The following is an 11,772-nucleotide window of genomic DNA, read 5'->3' on the forward strand; positions in this document are numbered from 1 at the left end:
AGATAGTTGGATAGTGTTAGAAAAATTTCTCCCCTTTTCCTTCCTTTATTCAGGCCACATATTAGTGGATCAGAAAAGATAATAGAAGGATGTCTCCATTATAGAACCGAATTTTATTTGACAAAGATTTGAAGATTTTACTTGAAAAAGTGATTGTATATCGATATAATGTTCGTCATATGACTTACTTTCTAGAATGGGATATTTATGAGAATGACTTTCCCTAAAATTTATACTTGTCAATTTCAATTTTCCACTAACCAATCCACGAGGACTTGGACCACACCAAAACAAGCAGGCAGGTAGATGAAGTAGTAGCTTCTAATCATAAATAAAAGTGTATTTAATGGCACATGTAAAACAGCTATTACTATTACTATGACTATTGTCTATTCATTTTCTAATGTAGTAGTATTGCATTTAGTTAGTGTCCTATAGGTCTATGGGACCTTGTGTGAGTTGTGTCGTTGATAGGAACTTTCAATTGCTCTCACATCTACTCGTGTTTGCATCAAGGGTTTTTTCCATTTCAATTCTTTTTTTATTATTTGTCTTGTCTAAAACTAAAAGTCTATCTCATAGATAATGTTGGTAGGGTCCAAATTTGGAACATTTTCTACCAATCGATCCGGGATATTTTCAATAAGTAAGGAGGATATTTGTTTCTCTCCCCACATTTCTCAAGTGCAAAAGTGCCTTTCAAGTATAAATTTAGAGTTCAACGTGACAGATGAAGTTATATACCATATCCAAAATGAGAGATTTTATTTCAATTGTATTATTACAAAGTGAAAAAAAGGATAAATTGTACCTTTCGAACTTAATCTTAATTTTTTTTCCCAATATTTTAGAGACGAAGCGATGTGTTCATGTTACTTGTGACAGTGGATGCTGTCTCTGTATTCAAGTTTAGACTTGCCCAACTGAATGTCACTTTAAGCCTAATTCTGACTTAAACTTTACAAAATCGCCAACAAAATGTCTTACTAATTTGGTTTAAATAATGCATCATGAGAAATTAGCTGAGAAGTAATACCTTAATAAAAACTAGAGTATTAATTTCATCTCCAAAGCATACGCCACATTCCATATTTTCAGATATAATGTAGATAACTAATTAAGCATTTTTCTTGTCAAACATTCATGGAAGCTTTAGTTCTAAATTGGGGGAAGGTAGGGCTGACAATTCATACCCTACCCGCGGGTACCTAACCCGGTCCAACCCATTCGGGTATGGTAGGCTACCCGACCTGCTGCGGGTATGGTAGGGTACGGTCCGGGTACGTCTGCGGGTAGGGTAGGGTACAGGTTTAGGGTGTACCCTACCCGCACCTCATATATAATACATATTTTATTAAAAATAGGTATATAGTGAAGGAAGTGAGAGTTAAATCCACAACCTCCCTTATGTAATGACTTACAATAAGTGAACAACTACTAAATTAGTTAGTTAATTTAGAGCGTTAGTTTTTTATTTTTTATGTTATTAATATGTATAAAATTTGAAATGATTGAATTTTATATTTGATATTTCTGCGGGTAAGGTAAAATTTAGAACTTTAGCGTGCGGAATTAGGGTTGAGAGATTCTTAACCCACGAGTAAGTAGAGTAGAGTTTTAATAAAATTTTCAACCCGTGGATAGGGTTAGGATAGAGTCCAAACCCTATCCTACCCTACCCATTGCCAGCGCTAGTAGAAAGTGAAGAAGGGTTGCTTAAATGACCTTACCAGTTAAAATCTCTATCCCAATATTATGTCATTAACTCATAGTAGTTCTCAAGAGCTTTCTCCGCAATACCCCTAATAAATATTTTGAGTTCCAACTTCCAAGCATACCAATGAGAATTCATGCAAGAAGCCAAGTTTCAAGAGCTATTCACAAAGGGACCTACCTTTAGAGTTTAGATAGTAGTCGTCTTCATTTAAAATAAAAATATTTTTTTTTTTGTAAAAATAAAACATTAAATACCGTGCTGATTCACATTAAATGGCAGGTGAATTTCATTTGAAATGTAAGAAAGAGCAAATACTAAATTAATAAAGAGCAAGTTAATGCTAAGATGTAAATAACTAAATATAACATGACTTCAACTATATGAAAAGGTGCGCATATACTTTTAGAAAGAGTTAAAATTCATTGAGATTAAACTATATAAAATGGAATTAAGACTTGCACAGTGACGCAAATAACAATGTTAAACTATATAACGATGAATCTAATGACATGTGGGAATGTAGAAGAAATACACACTAGGAGTTACGTTGACCATAATAATTTCAGTTCCAAAGATGATTGTGTATAGTAGTGGGGACGTAAATGCTGAGTGTCTGTACTTTCATAAGAGTACGGACGGAAATTAAAATCTGAAATATGAATCATCGTGAAAACTAGCAAATGGTAGTAGTAGATACTAGATAGTGTGTTCATGAAGCATAAGCCATGAACGCACACATGCCAAAACGTGCGCGTGTGTTCCTACTATTTTGTTGGTTAAAATTTGGAATCAATACTCAAAATAATCTCTGAAATTTGACTTCAATCTGAATTTTGTTGTCGAAATTTCAATCGACTTAAATTAAATCTTCAAATTTTAAAAGATTACTCACGTTAGCCCTTTCGCTTATCTTCGTTAAGGGTGTGCTTAGTTGGAACGTTAAGTAACATGCTGTCAATTACTAAATAACGTTGTTTTAGTATTAACGTCTTTTCCACTCAAATGACACCGTTTGAGACAATAAGGGATTAAAACACAATTCCACCTTAGTTTCATGATCAAAACATGAAAACAGGGATACTTTTCTTCTGCTTCATTATCTCATATGTACAGTAGTGAGAAAGGTCAATGCCGCTATTGTAGATTTTCGACGAAGTTCGATTTAGTCGTTCCCTCATAAATTACAAAGGAAAAGCATAAGAGGCATACAAGAAAATAATTTATGAGGAAACGACTAAATCGAGCTTCGTCGAAGATCTACAATAACGACATTGATCTTACTCACCACTATGCATGCGAGAGAATGAAGAAGAAGAAGAGTCTCTCTATTTTAGTATTTTATCCTCAAAATTGAGGTGTATTTGTGTTTTAATTCCGGTAAAAATTCAGGTGAAGTCGATTTCACGTGAAGTTGATATCTGAAAGCCGTTAGATGAAAATTTAGTCAAATCAGTCAAATCATCTAACAACTCTCAGGTATCAACTTCAGGTGAAGTCGACTGCACCTAAATTTCCACCTTTAATTCCTCAAACGACGTCGTTTTAGGGAGGGATTAGGCGCCAATACTAAAATGACATGGTTTAGTAACTGCCAACGTGTAACTTAGCATTTATGGAGATAGAAAAAAGAGTTAACGTAAAATTTGAAGGTTCAATTTGAATCAATTTAAATTTCGAAGGCCAAATTTCAAAAATTATTTTGAGTATTAACTTATAAAAATTTCTTGGATCCAAATCTGAATTATGGAGAAAAATGTTTATTACACATGCCATGTGCCCATATGGGTTACAAAACATGCATTTCTAATGCTTAATACTAACAAGTTTTTAGGTCATCACCACAACTATATCCCAAGAAAAAAGTATAGGGTACCAATATATTATCTGCCAACTTATTATTAATAATAATTAATTATTATATTTTAATTATAATTAGCATTAAATTGACCTAAATTAATAAAAAATTGAATTATAAGGATTTATAACCGCACCAAGGAGAGCTGCAATGTGAATTCAGGAAGGTGTCACCCAATCCTCTTCCGCAACAACCCCTAACTGCGTCGCACTCGTCCCTGCGTTCTCCCTCACCCGGCATCAGTCGGCGTTGCATCCTCTGCTCCACCGTTGCTGCCCTTGCACGACGTGCCGAGCATGCTCTTCACAAAGCCACTGCCCGCATCATGTCTCCGCGATCGCCATGTCGCATCCTCTCCGTCCTGTCGTCTTTGTCGTCATGCCGTGGAGCCTTCACCACCGTCGTCTTCACCGCCACGCGGAACCCCCTCCCCATGGAGCTGCCACTGCTACGTCGTTACACTGCTCGAAATGTGTGCAGTGGTTCGCGTCTGCGCCGCCACCGCAGCCTCCACCCCAACGATCCTCTGGGCAATGCCGGTGCCCTCTGCAACCAATAGCCGTCGCCGCAATGCGCATTTTGTATGCGCAATTGTCTCTCTGCAGGACCACCGCGGCACCTTCCCCTTGCAATCTGCATTGCCGTCGTTTCTATGTCGTTTTCACCTTCTCAATCCGATTAAAACACCTTCACTAGAAGACACATGTATAAGAAGACACATCTACAAAGATACAACAATAAAAAATATATTTTTATTAGACACATTTACAAAGACACTTCCATTAAATATTGCCATAAACAAGAGTTGATAGAAATTAGTAGAAGGAAAAGTATAGGGTACCAACATATTATCTGCCAACTTCTGTCAACTCTTATTTATAATTGTATTTTATGGAAGTGTGTTCGTGGATGTGTCTAATAATTAATATATTTTAAATACATATATAAAAAGACACATCCAGAAAATATATCTATAAAGACACTTCTATTAAACACAGCTATAAAAAAGATATTTTTATTAGACACATCCACGAACACACTTCCATGAAACACAATTATAAATAAGAGTTGGCAGAAGTTGGCAGATATGCTGTTAGTAACGTAGCAGAACCGTTAGTAGAATCCTTGTTGATTACGTAGCGGAATTGATATCCAATAACATAAGATACAAATAAATCTCGCATTATTAATTACATTGTTTAGGAATAATCGTATATTTTGAGGACTTAATGTTTATCTGTCTGTATTTTATTAAATTACAAAATATTATACCGCATGTATAGGTATACCGTATACGCATTCATTAAAATATTACCATTTGCCAATTGCCATACGCCCATTCATAAATAGCAATCAGTGTAATAATGGTGATTTAATTAGTACAGTTAAGTAGTTTGTTTTACTGTAATAGTTTTCAAAACAAGTGTAATTCTTTGCTAGTTTTGTTACTAACTTTTAACAGGTACAATAAGATTGAAAGCTTTATTCATTAGTTTATTGTACTGAAACAAATTCTTTTCAATTCTCCCTCGCATATGCTTTAATTTATTCATTTGTTTGTGATGTGTACTTGTGTGTATGCATAATTATTGTATACCAAATATAATAAAATAGCAAATAACATAGTCTTAATGATTTCAATCCATATATTATTGGTTGGTGGGAGAGGTCAAAATAATAAAATAAAATTAGAGGATCAGATTCATTACATAATAACAGGGTGTATTGCAACCACGTTAGAGGGCTAAGATCGAAATCAGATCCAGCTCAGCACTGCAAGTCCAAAATATACATTATCTTGCATGGATACCGTTTCATATAACCGAAATGGATCAACTCCATAGCTTTAATGAAAAGTGTAACATTAGTCAAGTACTCACGTAAATTGAGATGAAGTTTGGTAATAACAAATTAGAAGTTCTTTCCTCCAAGTTAATTAAAAAATATATTTATATACTCTCTTAACTTTTATTCCTTTAGGTATTTGATTATTTGACCTTAGTTATAGCCTGCAAATAAGCAGCAATCATAAATTATATTGTGTTATGATTAATTAAGCTAATTGAAACTGAATGTGCTAAGGTAGCGTTTGTTTTGAGATACTGAGATCGAGATTAAGAGACTGAGACTCAGTATTATGTTTGTTGGTTCAGAGATTGGTACTAAAATTTTGGTCTCTGTTTCTAAAATTTCAGTACCTCCAAAAAGTGGGGACACAGAGGACTAAAATTTTTAGAGATGGAGACTAAAACTTTAATAACATTTTATACCTACCCGGATGTCATGTTACCAACTCAGCCTTTACCAGTAAAGGGTGGCCCTTGGAAGGACATATGTCAGCTGAATATAAAAGAACCGCGGATTCGTGATAAAGTGGTAAGTGGACTGGCAATGGAAGTAGGCAATGGTATGCAGACTCGATTTTGGGAAGATAACTGGGTTCAAGGTGGTACTCTGAAAGGAAGTCATCCGAGACTCTACTCTATTTCCAGTCAGCAAGGACTTGTCATCGGGGAGTGTGGTTTTTGGGATGGGCTTGATTGGATTTGGAATTTTCAATGGAGGAGGGCACTGTTCCAATGGGAGCTGGAGCTTGTCAATCAACTGCATGAGAGGTTAAGGCCAGTGAGGTTGTCATCAGGTAGGGAGGACAATGTGGTGTGGAAGTTTGAAAATAAAGGTATTTTCTCTACTAGTTCTGTGATCCAGGCTATACAAGCGGAGACATTATCAGCTGAGATAACGAGTTATAGCTTCACGAGTTCCATTTGGAAAGGTTTCGTTCCTCCGAGAATTGAGCTCTTTGGGTGGTTTGTGCTAGTGGGTAGAGTTAACACCAAGGAGCGGCTGACTAAACTAGGAGTCAACATTCTGGGGGATAGTATGTGTGTACTGTGTACCAAGGAATTAGAATCTGTTGAGCATTTATTCCTTAGGTGTGAGGTAACATGGCAGGTGTGGTGCAAGTGGCTGAGGTTACTAGGAAGGGAGTGGGTGATTCCCGGAACTGTTAAAGAAATGTTTGAGAGTTGGCATGGAATGCATAATAGACAACAGGGGAAGAAGATGTGGATGTCAGTGTTCTTTGCAGTGATTTGGAACATCTGGTTGGAACGGAATGCACGAATCTTCAAGAATGCAAGAGCAAGCCTGGAGGTCATACACACAAGGACGTTGATGAGCTACACGGAATGGAGTGGTGGTGATCCTGGGGGAGGATGAGAGTACTGGGGATAGTAGGGGTTGGTTTATTTGTTGGTAGCTAGTTATGTGTCTTCTTTTTTCTTTTATTTGCTCCACTTTAATGTGTTGAGCTTCCTTTGTTTCAAAAAAAAAAAAAAAACATTTTATACCTAAAATACATTCCTTTCAATTAATTAATTCCAATTTTACCTTTTGTACAAATTAAATTAGAGTTTCATTCTTGTTTCAATTTCTGTCTCTCATTTTATACTAAACAGAATACTGAAATTTATTTCAATCTCTGTCTCTTAGTTTCTGTCTCTCAATCTCAGTCTTTCCGTCTCTGTCTCTTCACCAAACACTACCTAAGTTCATACCCCATTTTTCATATCCTAAGAGAGAGAGAGTACTATACTACTATTATTTATATTTATGTTATATATAATTATATAAAGTGGTTTTATTACCCCCATGACTTTAGCAATACTTGAATTAGTCTAACATGTTGTACCCAAAAACAAAAATACAATAAAAGAAAATAAACAAAATCGGTGGAATATACAAAGGTGAGAGAAGTTTGCAGATTTTAAGGGTTGGTTGGAGTCTATAAATATTATGAAGAATTGAAGAGTCAAATAAACATATAGTGTTAGCAAGTAGCAAGTAGCAAGAAGCAAACAAGTTGAATGTCTTGACTAAAACATAGAACCAATTAGGAATTAGCACTTTGTCTGTTATTACACTCAAGCTATGAGAGAATGGAGGACCTTTTTATGTAACTACACTACACTTGCATCCAGAGTGATGGAACAAAGTCAAGAAACATCAGCAACAAGTTGAATTAAATAAATGGGAAAAAGAGATGCAACAACATGCCATCAACAACATATATATTGTCACAATTTAATTTGCTTTAAATTTGTCCCTTAAATCAATAACTACATCCACATTTGCTTTTAACCAGAGAAGTAGGTGCACTTTGCTACCCAATTGCATATACACAATATATCATAAGAACTTCAACTTCTGTTACTTTATTATGTATCTACTTAGTAACTACCTTAACAACGACTGTCTTAGGGAATAATTTTCTTTAAAAACATAAATAAATAAACTATGGTAAACGGTTAGCCTAATGAGTTTTTTTTTTTTCAGTATTTAAAATCAGGTTTTAAAAATTAGAACCTAGTAACCAACTAGAATCTTATTATTTGGGATCTTTCTCACTTATTGGCAAAATCTATTACCAAAATTTATATTGAAGAGTGCTACAGAAATCAATTACCCACTACACAAACTCAATTTGGTAGGAGGCCATCACAAAGTCACAAGAGACATTCCAGTTAAAAAAGTCTATTTTCATATCAATTAAAATTTAGTCTTTACTTACACTGATATTTTTAACAGAACTAAAACTATCTATTAAATTATTTAGCCCACATCTATATTCTACTTGCCTATAAAATAACATAAAATTAAACTACTATTTTTTCATAGAGTTTTTTCAGTCCCTAACATCTCATAGGCAACTCTCTAACAAAAACCAAGCAACACAAGAAGAAGACAAAATTAAATAAAAAAATATGAAAAAAACAAAAAAAAAAGAGATAAATGATACAAAAGAAAAATACATTTATTGAGTTATTGTTATATAAAGTATAATACTCCTCAACAATTACCCTAAATATAAAGACATAAATTTACCAACACAAATGATGTGATCAAGAAGTGTCCTCTCCTAATAATATAGTTTGCAAAAGTGTTAAAAAAAATTTATTGATTACTCATATTTTAATTAATAATTAAAATATTAACGTATATTATATCAAATAATTTAATTAAGTATATAAAGAGTAAACTATCATTTCTATTCACAAAAGTTGAAAATGTTGATATATTTATCTATAAAAAAATAAAATTACCATTTGTACCATAAAATATGGATTTCATACAATAAAATTATCTAAATACTAAAAAATCACATAAAAATCTCAAATTACCCTTATTATTATCGTTTTCAATTTTTCATTGAACTCAGAACAGAGTGCTACCACATAATGTTCCTGTAACAAATCAATTGCCAAACTCAAACAGGCTATGTGGAACGAATTGAGCAATCCTCACTTGAGCCAAACTCTGAGAGGTAGGGGTGAGTTTGTTCTGTTTCAGCTTTGTTTCGGCGAGAGAGACGTTAGCTATGGTAGTTTCTTTGAAGTTTCGGCGACTGAGAAGCTAATGATGATGGTGACGTCGCCGGCAACTCGTTGGAGTAGAAGAGAGAGTGAGAACACGGGATGAGTTAGGGTTCAGTGGAGGAGGTGCGAGACTGGTGAGTGACTCGCTAGCGGTGGTCTAGACCGAGAGAAAGAACGACTGGGACGGTGAGGGTGGCTCGAGTTCGTCACAGATGGTGGAGACGACGGTGGTTCACGGTAGTTCTTGCTGCTGGAAGTGTGGACGGCAATGATGGCAGGGCTGTGATGGTGGTTCAGAGGTCTCTGGTTCTTGAAGAGGATAGAAGAAGGGAAAAAAGCAGAGAAGGATAAGTGAATTAGGGTTCGGTGGTTTAAAACAGATGGCGAAAGAGACAGAAAAGAGAGAGAGAACTTGCCGCGATTTTGATTCGCAAAGGGGACCGCACTTGTAACACCCTACCATACAGAGACTTATGCTTAAGTCATAATTCAGAGATGGCAAGGTATTACGACCTCTAAAACAAAAATTTAGTACGTATAGTAGTATGAATAATTGATTATAACTAGGAGCCTTTGTAGAACTCTTGAAAGACGGACCTCTAGGTGCAAAGCCCTTCCCTCGGTTCTGTAGAAATGAACCTTTGTGACTCCCTTTCTCAGCGGTTGCCCTTTTCACACACTCCTCAGCAACCCTACACTTGTTCACTAATTCGGAGAAAGTCCTAATCTCCATTGGTCCTACTGAACTGAAGATATCACTACGGAGTCCTCCTTCATACTTAACACACTTCCATTCCTCATATTCCACCGGAGTCCCTTGGCACATACGAGAGAACCTGAACAGCTCCTCAAACATGTCAGTATACTCTGATATGGACATAGTACCCTGCTTCAGCTGTAACAATTCAAGTTCCTTAGCCGTCCTAGCAGAAGTCGGAAAGTACTTCTTATAGAACTCTTCTTGAAAGACATCCCAGGTGATATAATCATCACCCTGCTGCAGAAGGCGTCGGATTCCTTGCCACCAATGCGATGCTTCCCCAGTGAGCAAATAGGTAGCGAACTCTACACGCTGCCTTTCAGGCACCACCTGCGCTTGCAATGCTCGTTCCATGGCCTGAAACCATGTATCGGCTTCAGTCGGGCTAGTAGTTCCCTTGAACTTCGGTGGATTAACCTTCAAAAAGTCCGCCAGTGTCATCGGACCCTAAACTCCACCTCCGTCATTACCATGGTTGTTCATCTGTTGACCAAGAGCCTCAGCAGTGGCTTGCATAGCAGCAGCCATGTTCTCTAACGCAGTCATAAAGTTCACCGGATCATTAGGGTTAGTCTCCGACACACGAGTATTAGTACGACCTCTCTCACGACCTTTACCGCGTCCACGAGGCGCCATTTGGTCCCTATACACACCAAACAATCGATATTAAGTTGATCAGTCTCAATATCGGAAGTTCAGTGCTTCAAAGTCCCAAATGCATGCTCATGAACGTTTATGCCAATTATATCAAGCAGATATACTAGTAGCACATAACACACATACAGAGAATGCACAAAAGCATAGTCAGTCCATTCATCAATGCCTCATACGGAGCCATTCCGATGCTCATATGGTAACTATTATTGTATGCAAACTCCACTAACAGCATATACCAATCCCAATTATGATGCATGCCTGTCCCTAGTGGCTGATGATATCATCTGTCGGTTATAGAGCCAACCCGACAAGTCCTGGTAGCTAGCCATTGGACTGTCCCTCTATCGTGCATCCCCAACTCGAGTTATACTCATCATAAACTTGATCATAATCATGATCCATATCCATCACCCTCACTGGTGAATATTTATCCATCCCCATCACTGTTGAATATTTATGGGGGCGAGCTCATCCGGGCCTTTCACAGTGCCCGGCCACACTTACGACATAGGGTCAAAAGAGCTTCGAGTCTCAACCTGGAGCACATGGTGGCTAGCCATTGCTACTACCCAGGGAAACCCTCATTTCCAATGGTGGAAGTGCAAACCTTCACAATTCAATCAACATCATATATGCATTTATACTTGGCCATAAACATGGCTCCGCCGGTTAATTAACTGGGTCTTACAGCACTGGTGGCGGCTAGCGCGGTGGCCCGTTGGCGGCACTGGTTCAGTGATGAGGAGAAGGTAGCCACGTTAAGTGAAGAGAGGAGAGGGGGCACTGCGGTTCTAGAGTTGCTAGCGGCGGCGAAGCAGGGGCTGGTGCGAAGGTCCCTTGGTCGGCGAAGACGAGACAGGGAATGAGAGAAGGAGGGACCCACGACGAAGGAGGACGGCAACAGATGGGGTTAGTGGTGGTGGTGGTAGTAAGGTGATGAGCAGATGAGGATGATAAAGTGGTTAGTGGGGAGGAGAAAGACGATGCGGATGATGATAAGGGTAATTTAGGATTTTTATGGGATTTTTTAGTGTTTGAATAATTTTGTTGTATGGAACACATATTTCATGAGTACAAATGGTAATTTTTTTTTCTATGGATAAATATGTTAGCATTTTCAACTTTCGTGGGTAGAAATGGTAGTTTATTCAATATATAAAGAATTTGGATCCTCTAAATTTTGAATTTTCACTTTAGAGGATAAAGTGGGGTTAATACTCAAAATGGTCCTTAAAATTTGACCCCAACGCAATTTAGTCCTCAAACTTTCAATTACCTCAAATTGTACCCTGAAATTTTGACACATGCCTCAATTTGACCCTTCCGTCGTTTCCCGTCATCGAAAAGCTGATCTGGCGAATTTCAGGGGCCATCTGATCAACATTTTTTTTTCAGTTTTACCCTT

Source organism: Arachis ipaensis, chromosome B10, assembly GCF_000816755.2.
Source record: "Arachis ipaensis cultivar K30076 chromosome B10, Araip1.1, whole genome shotgun sequence".
NCBI classification, from domain to species: domain Eukaryota; kingdom Viridiplantae; phylum Streptophyta; class Magnoliopsida; order Fabales; family Fabaceae; genus Arachis; species Arachis ipaensis.